Here is a 15,686-nt window from a genome sequence, read left to right as displayed (position 1 = left end):
GTTGAGCATCTCTTATGTTCCAAGTACTTGTCTGGACACTTGGGATGTAGAATTAAACAAAAGAGATCAAAACGGTTTTCTTTGTAGAACTCTAGTTACCATGGATGTGGTAGACAATCAACAAGTAGCTGAATGAATTATATAGTATATTGAAAGCTATTATGTATTATGGCTAAAATAAAGCTAGGGAAGGCAATGAGGAATGCTCTGTGTAGAGAGTTTACCATTTATAGTGGGTACTCAGAAAAATCTATACTGATGCATTTGAGTAAAAACTTGAAAGGGCTGAAGAAGCAAGTCATCTGAAGATCAGGAGGCAGAGTATCACAGACAGAAGGTTCAGCTGGTACAAAGGCCCTGAAGCAGGGGAACAGCATGGAGTCCAGTGTGGTTAGAGTGCAATAAAGATGAGAAGGAACATAAATGATGAAATTGAAGAGTTAACAGAGAAAATGAGAGAGTAGTATAGAAAATTTTAGATATTTACATAGTTTGGAGGAGTCTCCAAGTTATATACTAACTCAAGAAGATAGACAAGCTTCCTTCTGCAAATATCAGGGTAGATTTCAACCATCCTTATCTCCCACCTTAGCCACTACTATGTCAGATTAAGCTAACACTTTAAAAAGGCTATTCCTAAGTGACAGAACTATAGAAAGGATTATATAAAGTACAGGGATAGAAAAGTTAATTTCCTTAGGTTTTGTCATTGTACTGATGACATGGCTGGAAAGCATCATATCCTTATCATTGCCATTGCAATTGGCAGCAAAGAAGGAAGACTGTGAACCTAAAGTCTGAGGTTTGAGCTATTGAGGCAAAAACAACAACAACAACAAAAAAAAAAAACTGGTGTTTTGCAGCTTATAGATTCACTATGGTATGTTGAAGGAACCAGAAGGACATTTAATGGGGGTAAAATGCCCCAAATTAGAAGCTCTGTTAAAAACTCTCCTGTACAAATAAGACCTTTTTTTCCTTAGTAGTTTGTATTCTGTTGTTAATACCAGAACAACATCATAGTTATAAAAGACATTATATATAATTTGGTGGATATATATTTAACTGTTTAGGAGATATGTTTAATTCTTTAGTGCACTACAGAGAGTTGATTTCATAGATTGGATTTTTTGTTTCTATTTTCAAATATATGTTCTGTGTGTCTCTTTTGAAATTCCAAAGTAAAGAAAAATCCTTCTTATTTCTGGTTAAAAATTACCTCCACTGTTTTAAACTATCTAATAATTGCAATCAAAGTACGGTGTCTGGAATAACGTTTGTGGAATAGGTTCTGATTAAGGACTCTTCCGTCCATGTGCCTGCTAATGGTTACAAAGACAAAATAAATCTCATGTTTAAAATATAAAGTGTTATTTGTCAAATTTGTATCATTTTAGTGTTTGTGGATGGAAATGCAAATCTATGAAGATACAGATTTTTTCTATCATCTGGATTCATATTCAGAAGCGCTATTAATGTTTAAAGGTTGAAATTCTATAGAACTATTTTCTTTTCTCTAGCACTTGGGGAAGCAATTTTTACTGGGTGGGTATTATGCTAGTAATGAGAGCAGAATTACTTTTCCTAAATTGAGAAATAAGTCCGCAGTGAGTGCTTTAAATAATTAAAACAGATAGGAAAGACCATGTAAAATGTCTCTTTATATTGCATATATACCACTTACTACATCCAGTCTTTTCTAATCCTGTTAGTCAAAAAGATCTCTGCCATTAGGCCATTTATTTGTTATATCCAGTCAACACTTTTATTGAAACACTAGTTAAATGCAAAGAGGGTGCCTTTTCAGCAAGATTTTAATGTAGTTTTTACTAAGAAAGAATGAAACCATACACTTTACCTGCTGAGTACAATTAAAGTATAATTAGAATCTAATAAATTTGCAAAACCACTTAATGATGAATAATATGTAATTCTGTATACTGTGAAAGACATCATATTGATATGCTCAATTTGAGTAGTCAAATGAATACACTAATATGAGGTAACATTTAAGAACTGTCATGCAAACTACTGAATAATATGATAGCTTCATGTCTGATATCAGATGTCCATTTAATCTTTTTAATCATACTTCTATAATTTAGGATAGAAAATATAATCCCTAGAGTAGAAAGTAATATACTCTACCATAGGATACCTCTGGTTTTATGGCAAAAACACGTTTTCTAATACTAGAATAAAATGTTTATTAAGATCATTTAACATTTTCCTTATAGGGATCCTGAAGTTATTTGTGATTTTGGTTATTTATATTTTAGGTTATAAATTGTGAAAGTAATTTAATCACTGAGGATAATGAAAAAAACATACAAAATACACATTAACTAGACACTAAAAGTTGGTAATTTTGCAGTGTGAGAAATTAAGCATGCAAATCTGTTTAGCATTATGTTTTATCTGATAATAAATTGAAAGAGCTGATGTTTTATGCTAATGAACACGGACCTTACAGTGGGGTCAAAAGGAGCAAAGTGTTTGTAGACATATTCTTACAATTTCACTTACGAGAGTTTTACTGGATTTTTGTTATCATAGTTGAGCCGTAGATTCAATACATCTTCAAAGTGTAAGGTGAGCTTTGTAGCAATCAATCCCTCTGAGGGAAATTTAGTTTTATGATTGGTATGCAGACAATGAGTAGACTGGTATGTTAACCAAGGTAAATCAGTGGTGAATAGCCAGGAGTTAGAATCTATTATGAGATGTGCAAAGGGGTAGATAACTAGAGGTCTATTTTTCCCCAGCCATAATAAGAATTATAGTAAAGCAAAAGCTGGTGATTTTTAGCAACTTTCAAGAAATACTTGTGGTCCAACATCAACAAATTTTAGTTTGGCATTCTTCATGTGTTTACTCCACATATATATACTGGGTATATATTATGAAGAAGGTGCTATGACAGTTTCCAAATAATGTGACAGTTTTTTGATCCAGACAGTATGACCTAGATATTATTTTTCCTGATCCTTTGAGTAAAGTACAAGTCTAACTCCTGGAAACAATGCAAGAGGCAACCAAATGAGACTTCGAAACTGCATGAAGAAGAAGGTGGGAATGGTTAGGAACCCCAGACTGAAGGAGCAATAGAGCAGCAGGTGCCTTTTAACTTAACAGAATAAAGCAGCCTAAGCTCGGCCTTTTGTGACTATCAATCTAGCAAGAGAAGGCAGCTCACATAGGCTCCTCCCTGGATCTAATAGGAGTCGTGTCGACACCAGACAGGCCTGGCGACACTAGCAAGGACATCACCTGGGAGTCCTTCTATTAACAAACAGTCAGGGGAAGTACTCCCTCTCCTTCCTCAGCAGGAATAGGGAATCCTTTCACCCATTGAAATGACACAGCTGACTGGGCAGCATCAACTAGGAAAATTTTGCTACGGCAATTACCAACCACAGGAAACTTCTTCCTGTGAGCCTGGGAACACTGTCCTTCACCAAAGGCAACTGGACAGTAACAGTAAGGTGGATCCAGCCACACACACACAAAAAAAGAAAAATGGTCCACATGTGAAACCTCTTTTTTTTGCCAAGGGATGGTGACTCCAACCTAGAGGTGACATGGCCTGGGGAAGTTCCTTCTTCCCTTTCAGGCAACACTAGAAGGCCCAGTAGGAGTCCCAATGTCACTAAATAAACCAAAAAGAACAAAAGACTACCACAAAAGTTCTAAAAGTTAAGTTTTCATTGATGTAAGATGTAAACTACAGATTCAAGATGCTGACTGAACCTCAAATGAGAAACACAAAATACCCATGCCAAGACACAAACATCACTATTAAACTTCTAAAAACTAAAGATCAAAAGATAATCCAGAAAGCAAACAGAAAGAAATAACACATTGCCTACAGGGAAAGAACAATTTGCATGATGGCAGACTAATCTGAAATGACGGTGATCAGAAATGGCATATCTTTCAAGTGCTAAAAGAAAAAATATTATTTGCAGTAAATTACATATGCTATAAAATTAATCTTTATAAATGAAAGGAAAGACAAGACCTTTTAAAATGTAAGAAAACTGAAAGATTTTGCAGCTAGCAAATCCATCCTTAAAGAATAGGTGAAAGAAGGTTTTTTTGCACAGAAAAGTAATAAAAAAGAATCCTGAAATATCAGAAAGTAAGAAAAATAATGAAAAGAACAAAAATGTAAGTCCATAGAGTAGACTTTCCCTTTCCTCAAGTATTAGAAATCATATTTGATGATAGAAAGAACAATTGTAGCATCATGTAATACACAAAGTGATGATATTTAAAAGTGGGGAAGGTGGCCGGGCGCGGTGGCTCAAGCCTGTAATCCCTGCACTTTGGGAGGCCGAGACGGGCGAATCACGAGGTCAGGAGATCGAGACCATCCTGGCTAACATGGTGAAACTCCGTCTCTACTAAAAAATACAAAAAACTAGCCGGGCGCGGTGGCAGGTGCCTGTAGTCCCGGCTACTCGGGAGGCTGAGGCAGGAGAATGGTGTAAACCCGGGAGGCGGAGCTTGCAGTGAGCTGAGATCTGGCCACTGCACTCCAGCCTGGGTGACAGAGCAAGACTCCATCTCAAAAAAAATAAAAAATAAAAAAATAAAAGAAAATAAAAGTGGGGAAGGTAAAGAGATAAAATTAGAAATAAAGGTGTCCATTACACATGTATATTGTGATACACATAGCAACCACCAAGAAATATGTACAAAGAAGGTGCATTTAAAAGCACTACAAATAAATCAAGATAAAATTCTAAAAAAAGTTTAAGTACCCCATGGTAAGCCAATAAAAGTGAGATATAAAAATTAACTGACGATGGATTAAAGACTTAAATGTAAGGCCTAAAACCATAAAAATCCTAGAAGAAAACCTAGGTAGTGCCATTCAGGACATAGGCATGGGCAAGGACTTCATGACTAAAACACCAAAAGCAATGGCAACAAAAGCCAAAATTGACAAATGGGATCTCATTAAACTAAAGAGCTTCTGCACAGAAAAAGAAACTATCATCAGAATGAACAGGCATCCTACATACAGAATGGGAGAAAATTTTTGCAATCTACCCATCTGACAAAGGGCTAATAACCAGAATCAAAAGGAACTTAAACACATTTACAAGAAAAAAAGAAAGAACCCCATCAAAAACTGGGCAAAGGATATGAACAGACAGTTCTCAAAAGAAGACATTTATGCAGTCAACAAACATATGAGAAAAAGCTTATCATCACTGGTCATTAGAGAACGCAAATCAAAACCACAATAAGATACCATCTCAGGCCAGTTACAATGGCAATCATTAAAAAGTCAGGAAACAACAGATGCTGGAGAGGATGTGGAGAAATAGGAACACTTTTACACTGTTGGTGGGAGTGTAAATTATTTAACCACTGTGGAAGACAGTGTGGCGATTCCTCAAGGATCTAGAACCAGAAATACCATTTGATTCAGCAACCCCATTACTAGGTATATACCCAAAAGATTATAAAAAATTCTTCTATAAAGACACATGCACATACATGTGTATTGCAGCACTATTCACAATAGCAAATACTTAGAACCAACCCAAATGGCCATCAATGATAGACTGGATTAAGAAAATGTGGCACATATACAACACAGAATACTATGCAGCCATAAAAATTGATGACTTCATGTCCTTTGCGGGGACACGTATGAAGCTGGAAACCATCATTCTCAGCAAACTAACACAGGAACAGAAAACCAAACACCGCGTGTTCTCACTCATAAGTGGGAGCTGACCAATGAGACCACATGGACACAGGGAGGGGAACATCCCACACTGGGGCCTGTGGAAGGCTGGGGGGCTAGGGGAGGGATAGCATTAGGAGAAATACCTAATGTATATGACAAGTTGATGGGTGTAGCAAACCACCATGGCACATGCATACATATGTAACAAATCTGCAGGTTCTGCACGTGTATCCCAGAACTTAAAGTATATTAAAAAAAGAATCCCCAAGCAAAGGAAACAAAAAGAAAAAAAATAAAAAATGACACCTTAGGTACAAATATATCAATAATTACTGAAAATCTAAATAATTTTAATAAATCAATGAAAAGCAGAAAGTGGCAATGTGGATACTGTGGGCAATGTGGCAGTTGGTGATGAAAGACATTAAAGAAAATCTAAATAAATGGAGTGATGTAGCATGTCCATAGATTGGAAGACTCAACAAAATAAAGATTCTATGAATAATTTCTCCCAGGTTGATCAATATGTTAAATGTAATTGCCATCAAAATCTCAACAGAAATTTTTGTAAACATAAGCAAGCTTTTCCTACACTTTATATGGAAAGGCACAAACCTACAGCAACTAAAACAATCTTGAAAAAAAATCAATACATTGAGGGAAATTATTCTATCTAATATTTAGGCTTGCTATATAACTACAACAATCAAGGCTGTATAGTACTAGTGAAGGAATACAAACATAGATTAATGGAACAAATAGAAAATGTAAAAAGAGATCCACTTAAATATGCCAACTGAATTTGACAAAGGTGTAAGAGCAATTCAATGGAGGAAGGATAGAATTGTAAACAAAAGGTGTTAGAATAATTGGACATCCACAAGTATAAAAAAATATTGAGGACAACCCGTTCTGGTCTTCTTCCACACTGTGGAAGCTTTGTTCTTTCGCTCTTTGCAATAAATCTTGCCACTGCTCTAAAAAAAAAAAAAAAAAAAAAAAATTGAACCTTGACCTAAACTTAACACCTTATCCAAAAATTACCCAAAATTGATAATTAACTTAAATGGGAAATCTGCAATTATAAAATTTTTACATAAAAAACAAAAGAGAATATCTTCAGAGTCTAAGTATATGCAAAGCGTTCTCAGACTTAATACCAAGTGTACAACTGATAGAAGGAAAAATGAATTAAATGGACCTCATTAAAATAAATAAAAAATGTTTTGTGAAAGACTGTTAACAAGATGAAAAGACAAACCATAAGCTGGCAAAAAATATTTACAAACCACGTATCCAAAAAGGACTGCTATCTAGAATCCATAATGAGCTTTCAAAACTTAACATTTAAAAAAACCCAATAACACAATTTAGAAAATGGTCAGAAGATACAAACAGACATTTCACTCAGGAGGATATAAAGATGGCAAATAAGCACATAAAAATATGTTCAATGCCATTAACCATTAGGGGAATGCAAATTAAAACCACCAAGAGATCCCTATACACCTATCAGAATGGTTAAAATAAAAATATAGTGACAGCACCAAATGCTGGAGAACATCAAGAGAAGCTGTATCAACTGGATCATACATTCCTGATGGGAATGTAAAATGGTACAGTCACAATGAAACACATGTTAGTTTCTCATAAAAATAAGCAATTATCATATTATAAAATACAATACAATTTATCATATGACAAAAAATACAATTATATGAACCAACAATTATACTTCTGGGCACTTAGTCCGGAGAAATTGATAACTGTGATCATACAAAAATATTTACACCAATGTTTATAGTAACATTATTAATATTACCCCACAATCAGAAACAACTCAAATGTCCTTCAATGGAAGAATACTTAAACTGAACAGTGGTATATACATACCATAGAAGACTACTCAACAATAAAGAGGAATAGACCATTTATCTACTTAATAACTTAGATAAATCTTCAGAAATTCTAAGTGAAAAAGCCAATTCCAAAAGTTTACATAGTCGATAATTCTATTTCTATAACACTTTTGGGAAAACAAAGTTAGAAAAAACGGAGAACACATTAGCGATTGCTAGGGTTTAGAGAAAAGTATGTGTGTGCATGGGGTGAGCAGATAGGGGAGGGCCCAAAGGAAGTGAATGTGGGTATAAAAGACAACATGAAGGATTGTTGGGATGATGGAACTGTTATGTATCTTTATTCTGGTGATGGATACGTGGCTACATATTTGTTAAAATTTAAGGAACAAAATATAAACAAAAATGAATACAATAAAACTGGGCCAATGTGAGATTGGTATATTCTATCAATATCAACGTCCTGGTTGTGATATTGTATTATAATTTTGCAAAGTTTTGTTATTTGCAAACTGTGTAAAGGATACATGGAATCATTTTGTATTTTTTCTTAAAATGCATTTGAATCTATACTTTTCTCAAAAATAAAAGTTTAATTTAAAAATGCCATATTTGAAAGGCTTATGCTAGAGAAAGGATAGAAAATGAATAAGAGTATATCAATAAAATAAAGGAAAATGTTTATATATAATAAAATAAGAATGAGAAAGTGCTACAAAAGTGCTAAGAAGAAAGAAATTTATTTCACCCATGTCAACTGGGTGATGGTCTTTAAATGTTAGGAGAATTTTGCCAGTTGGAAAATGTAGATGAAATAGAAGTCCAGATAGCTAAATATACAAACAAATTTTTCTGTTCAAAACATTTTCTGTGCAAAATTATTGTTTTTAAATATAAAATTATAATTTATACTTATAATTATAATATAAAATTATAGTTTCATAATAACATACACAGATCGTTTTAGCTGAGGCGAATATTACAGATCAAAAAGTGGTCAAAGTGAAGACTGAGGTGGGAAAAAGGATATTAAAATTAAAGGTTTCATCTTTCATCTTTTGTAATTTAGACAACATGTAAACATTGTATAATCTTGAGAAGGTAACACAATTTGCTTAGTTTTTTAGGCATAAATATAAAGGAAGAAAAATAAGGAGTGCTAGGGAGCGTGGGGGAAGGATGAGTTAGAAAAGTTATGGCATAGTCCACAACTGGACAATGAGTCTCTCTGAAAGGAGGGAATGAAAGACGCATATGAGAGCTGTTGCAGTGGTTGAATCTGATCTGAAAGGAATTTTATTCAAACATGGAGACAGGTCTCATGATTGAGTTTATGGTTTTAAATCTTAATGGGTGATTCGAGGACTGTCAGAAAAACGTGGAGCAGAGTTTGTTGGGAGGAGAGGAGAAATGATGACTTTGATCTTAGTTGTGCATTTGAGATGACCCTGGTATATCCAGCTAGTATTGTCCAGGGCAGATTTTCACAACATTGGCTGCTGTGTTGATGTCTGGACCGGATTAGTCTTTGTTGGGGGCATGAACAGCACTTCTAGCCTCAATCAAGTAGATGCCAATAGTATGCCTCTGCTAGTTGCCCAGTTTTGATAATAAAAAATGTTTCCACACATTGCCAAATATTCCCTGAGCGAACAGATTCATTCCAGTTGAAAACCACTGGCCTGGTAGGGTGGGGCAATGGTGGATGTTGGAAATCTGTGATTTAAATTTAACAGGGAGATCAAGATTTGATAGAAATAGGTAATTCCTTAGCATTTGTTGATGATACATAAAGCTTCATTGATGATTCCTTTTCAAAGTTGGTCTTAAAATATGTGTGAGCAATAATTCATAATTTGGGCCATTTCTGTAATTTCCTGCTATGTATATGTTCATGAAAATATTTTATGAAGGAAAACTTGGGTGAAATTGGATGACTCATAAATCATAAAATAAAAAGGGAATTAGCTTCAAAAAGTTACTCCATCAGCAAAGAGAAAAATATATAGGCCAAATTAAATCCAATTTTTAAAAAGTTCACATAATGCAAATGTCTGCCACATGTCTATGAGTCAACTTTAGGATATTTTACATAAAATTATGCTCTTCATGTAATTTAAATATTTGCCTTTAGACAGTCCTTAAGGTAAGGAATAAATATAAATATGACATACAGTCCTTAAGGTAAAAGAATAAATATAATACAACATATAGTCCTTAAGATAAAGGAATAAACATAATACAACACAGACACTACTGAAAACATGTGTGTATGTGTTTTTTTATATTTTACTCTCTCACACCTTCTGTTTTACTTTCTATTAGTTATTCTATGGGGAAGATTGTTGTTTCTCTCCAAAAGATAACATGTTCTAAATTCATATTATTTGGGCTGTCATAAACTTAAAATAGCTATAATCTTTTAGTTATAAAATTAGAAAATAAAAATTTAAAGATAAAAGCTCATATAAATTTCTAATATCCTTTTTTGATCAAAAACCCTTATCATAATGGGTATGGAAGAAACATACCTCAAAATAATAGAGGTCATATATGGCAGACCCACAGCTAACATAATGCTGAATGGGACAGTTTTGAAGTCTTTCCTCTAAGGATTGGAACAAAACAAGAATGCCTACTTTCACCACTTTTATTCAACAAAACACTAGAAGTGCTGGTGAGAGTAATTAGGCAAGAGAAAAAATAAATAAAAGGCATCCACATTGGAAAGGAAGAAGTCAAATTAGCATTTGTTCATAGGAAACATAATCTTATACCTAGAAAAAAAACAGAACTGATACATTCATTAAAGTTGCATGATACAAAATTAACATACAAAACTCATAAGCATTTATATGTGCTAATAGCAAACAATATGAAAAGAGAAATCAATAAACCAATCCCATTTACAATAACTACAAAAAATATAAAATACCTAGGAATCAATCTAACCAAAGAAGTAAAATTTCTATCCTTAGTAAACTATAAAACTTTGGTGAAAGAAATGGAAGAGGACACACAAAAAATGGAAATATATTTTATGCTATGGATTAGAAGAATGAATATCGTTAAATGGGCGATGTTGTTACCTGATGGAAGGTCTTTACTGTGAGTTGTCCAGGTTCTGGGCATGTTGAACAAATAATTGAACAAAACGCACAAAGAAACAAAAGAACAAAGCAGTGAAAGACAAAACAACAAAAGGAAAGAGAAAAAAAGGTGCAGGTTTACTGAAAAAATGAAAGTACAATTCACAGAGCGGGAGTGCGCTGGAGCTTGCAGCTCAAGGACCCGTCTCCACCATTAGGGTTTTTATTAAGCCAAAAGAATCCGGCAACACCACTAGAGGCTGTTTTGAATCCTCCAATTAGTTGCAACTTATGAAGGCCTGTGGTCAATCAGAGACTGAAGTGGAAACTTCTGTCTTGTTGTCTGTGTCTTCACAGGAGTGAAGGTGTGGCCTGTATCTGCCCAGTCTTGCCTAGAACTGCTGCACCTGCTGTTCTTTTGCTTCTACCTTAACCCTTGGTTACCACAGTTCCCTATTCTCATGTCTCAATACTTCCCAAAGCAATGTACAGATTCAATGGAACCCCCATCAAAGTATCAATAATATTCTTCACAGAAATTAAACAAAAAATCCTAAAATATGTATGGAACCACAAACACCCAGAATAGCCAAAGCAATCCTGAGCAAAAAGAACAAAACTGGAGGCATCACATTACCTGACTTTAAAATTTACTACAAAGCTATGGTAACCCAAACAGCATGGTACTGGCATAAAAACAAACGCTTAGATTAATAGAACAGAAAATAGATCTCAGATATAAATTGACACATTTACAACCAACTCATCTGTGACAAAGGCATCAAGAACATACAATGGGGAAGGAATAGTCTTTTCAATAAATTGTTCTGGGAAAAACTGGAAAATTGTATACAGAAGAATGAAACTAGACCCCTCTGTCTCACCACACATAAAAACCAAGTTGAAATGAATTAAAGACTTAAGTGTAAGATCTGAAACCATTAAAGTACTAGAAGAAAGCATTGGGAAAATAGTTGAGGACACTGGTCTTGGCAACTATTTTTTTGTGTGTGAGACCTCAAAAGCACAAGCAACCAAAGCAAATATAAATAAATGGGACTACATGGAGCTACAAAGCTTCTGCACAGCAAACGAAACAATCAACGAAGTGAAGAGACAACCCACAGAATGGAAGAAAATATTTGCAAACTACTCATCTGACAAGAGATTAATAATTAGATTACATAAGGAGCTGAAATAACCCAATAGGAGAAAAAGCAAATAATCTGATTTTTAAAATGAACAGATGGGTTGAACAGACATTTCTCAAAAATAAAACATACTCATGGCCAATGAGTATGTGACAAAATGTGATATCATCTCAACCCAGTTAAAATGGCTCATATCAAAAAGACAGGCAGAAAGAGATGCTGGTGAGGATGTGGAGAAAGGGGAACACTTATACACTGTTGATGGACATGATAATTCCTGCTGCTACTGTGGAGACCAGTATGAAGTTTTCTCAAAAAAAAAAAAAAAAAAAAAAAAACTAAAAATAGAACTACCATATGATCCATAGTTCCACTACTGAGCATACATCCAAAAGCAAGGAAAATAATATGGTCAGGAAGTAGCTACACCCTTATGCTCATTGTAGCCCCATTTGCCATAACCAAAATATGGAATCAACCTAAGTATTCATCAATGGATGAATGGATTAAAAATGTATATATATGATAGAATATCATTCGGCCATAAAAAAAGAATGAAATACTGTCATTTACAGCAACATGAATGAAACTGGGGTCATGATGTTAAATGAAATAAGCCAAACACAGAAAGATCAATAATGCTTGTTTTCACTCATATGTGGGAACTTAAAAATTGGATCTCATGAAGATAGAGCACAGACTGGTGGGTACCAGAGGCCAGGAAGGGTGGCAGGAGGTGGCATGAAAGGATAGAAAGAATATAAATATAATTATTACCATTGAAGTATACACTTAAAAATGAAAAGGATGATTACTTTTATATGTATATTTTACCTCAGTAAATTTTTTTAGAAAGCATAATACTATTACAATGTAATACTATTACAAAATCTTAAAAGATAAGATGAATTTATGAAGTGTGTCAAAATAAATACTTATACTTTTAAAATATTGAATTGATAACATTTTTGAAGAGAAAAAGGAGCAAATCTTCTTTCACAGTCTTTTGGAGTTTTGCTAATCTGTAGAGCAATCGCCTCAACCCTCCTATATAAAAAGAGGGTTGGGGAGGGGGAGGGGAGAACCGCTTCAAATTAAATTGTCCCTTCAGAGTTACATGGTGCAAATTAGTATATTATCAGCTCTGAGAAGACTTACAATAAAAGGATCTTTAACTTTGCTCAACCCAGTTTGTTGAATTCTTTAGACACAATCTAGATTTTGATGTACTGAGGTTTCTTTTTATATATACTTGGTATCTAATTTGTACTGTTCCTCTTATGTCTCTTGACATTAAAAAGTGTTGCTCCTTCTCTGCACTGAATGCTGAATAAATGTTACTAATGGTTCTTCCATTATATCTGAAAGCAGTTACAAAATGTATTTACTTTTTTATATTTTAATGTATCTGTTTATATTCTTTTTATAGACCATAAACTTTTTCAGGGAAGAAGTCATCACTTACTCACATTTTTTATACCACTCTACCATGTGGTAGAGCATTATTCAGCCATAAATATGTCTACAGCTGCCATATGGTACTAAAAAAGCACCTCTACTTCACCTATGAAAAGAGAGTTTCCAAGGTCTTTTCATTTTTTCAGTAGATTAGAAGACTGGTTGATTGAAGCACACAGTTTTCTGTATAAGTAGAAGACTAACAGCATTCAAAAGTAGCCATTAGTAAATGGCTATGAAGATAGCACAAACGTGTGTGTGTGTGTGTGTCTACGTGTTGTTGGTGTGGGGTCTCCACATGTTGGCCAATCTTGGCTGATATTATTATCATTACTATTATTATCAATGTTACTATTACTGTTTAGCACTGAATTACAAATATAGTACACTGAAATATGGAAAACAGAACTCTCTCCTATCAAAGCACCCTGTTAGAAACTGAAGTTATCTAATAAAATAGAGGTTTCAGTTTAGTTTCTTAAAACCAGATAAAACAAACAAACAAAAAACAACTCTACCATAGCAATTTGAAATTTCAATTCTAAAAAAATACATGACCACACTTAGAGTCTTTTGCCCGAAGAGAAAACCTCATTTAAAACACTTGGATAGCTGAATAGGAAGTCATTTTATTGATTTTCATTTCAAAAATATTTACTCAAGGGACAATGGAAAGTGTTGATTTAGAGGAAAAGACAAGTAATATATTCACTAGTAAGACACTTAAAAATTAACGAACTTCTTTCAACAATGATAGATACATAAAAATGTACATGTTTGCAAAAAGGTTATGAGCTATAACATCAGAGGCTAATGCTAACAGAGTAACTAATTACTTTTAGAATGTAGACTTTTTTATTTGTCAGAACCATGTTTTTACATTTGCAGCTTTCATATTACTTTAGTTACAGTTTCATATTTATTTCTATAAACACATATTTCAAGTACTGGGTGGAAACTAAGGCAGCCAGATGGCTCAATAAACTAAGTGACATAATGGAATCTCAGAGTTACAACTTCTCCTCTGTATAACCTTACGTCTTAGGAAGATGATCTTGGTTTTAGCAGCTCTCGTTAGGTAACTCTTCTAAGTTCAGTATTTCTCTTTAACATAATTGTAGTTATTTAATAAGTATTATGGATATTATAAATTTGTGTCCAACCTATATTCTGATAAGAGAGTTAGCATGAATCACAGATCTGCACCTAAGCAGCCAGCATCATCATCATTATCCTTCAACCACCTCTATCTATGTGTTTCAAATCTTCCATTCAATTCGGCAAAAATTTTTGTAAACCTGCACAGGTGCAGAAGCAGTTGATAGCACCAAGTTGGCAAACCGGCAGGCCAAAGAGGGCAGGACAAAGCAAACATAAACATAGGTTTCTTGGAAGCAGTGTCCATCCATGTGCAATAGGGACAGCCGAAAAACATCAGTTTCCCTGCCAGAGTCTATGGAAGGCTATAAAAGACTGTCATTACCCTTGAGACACAAGGAATGTCTTTAAGGTTCAGTGCTAGGACCTGTAATACTACTTCAGTGCATGATTATGGGCAAGTCTCTTACATGTTCTGGGCTTCTGTTTTGTTTCCCCTAAAATGGTTAGAATAATGCATCATTTAGAGGATTGGTGTGAAGTTTTAATAAGATAACATGCTTGATTGACCAGAGACATAAATTCAACAGGATATTAACTCAATTGATATATGTATATGCTATATACTGTGACAAATGAGGGGAAACGGTGTTAAATATTTGTCTCCTCTTAGTAATGTATTTTCTGGGCTTTAGCTGCGCTTATAACCTCCAGGAGGAAAGACATTTCCTAGCTTCTCTTTATAGCCAAATGTGGCCATGTGGTTAAATTTTGACTGATATTAGCAAAAGTGTTGTGTACTGCTTTCAGGTACCTTGTTTCAAAAGAGGGCGATAACCTTTCTTCCTCTCTTGCTCCTTCTGTTGACTGAAATGTAAACATAGTAGCTGGAGCTCAAGCAGCCATCTTGGATCATTAAGTATATTTTGTGTATTGAACATGGCAGAACAACTTGGTCCCTGCAAAATTTGTGCAGCTACCTTATCAGTCACTTACTTATACCATGAAACTATCCTGTAACATGAATGGAAAAATATACTATAATTTTAAATATGCTGAATTTTCTCTTGGCACTGTTAAAGGTCACCTTGCTTGATGTTGTGAAGCAGACAGAAACACTTCATGTCTTCATACAGCTTATATTCTAGTGGAAAAGGTTGGGAGGGGGCGGGAAATACAATTATTCAGCCTGTCCATTTCTAGAGCCCACACTCTTGTGTGATGTAGAGCCTTGTATTGGGTCCTGTGCTGATGGTTAATTAATAATGCATTTACCAGGACCTAATATAAGACATAGTGAACCTAAGCCTTTCAGAATGAGACC

This window comes from Theropithecus gelada, chromosome 5 (assembly GCF_003255815.1).
Source record: "Theropithecus gelada isolate Dixy chromosome 5, Tgel_1.0, whole genome shotgun sequence".
Taxonomy (NCBI): domain Eukaryota; kingdom Metazoa; phylum Chordata; class Mammalia; order Primates; family Cercopithecidae; genus Theropithecus; species Theropithecus gelada.
Note: the sequence above shows the minus strand (reverse complement) of the source record.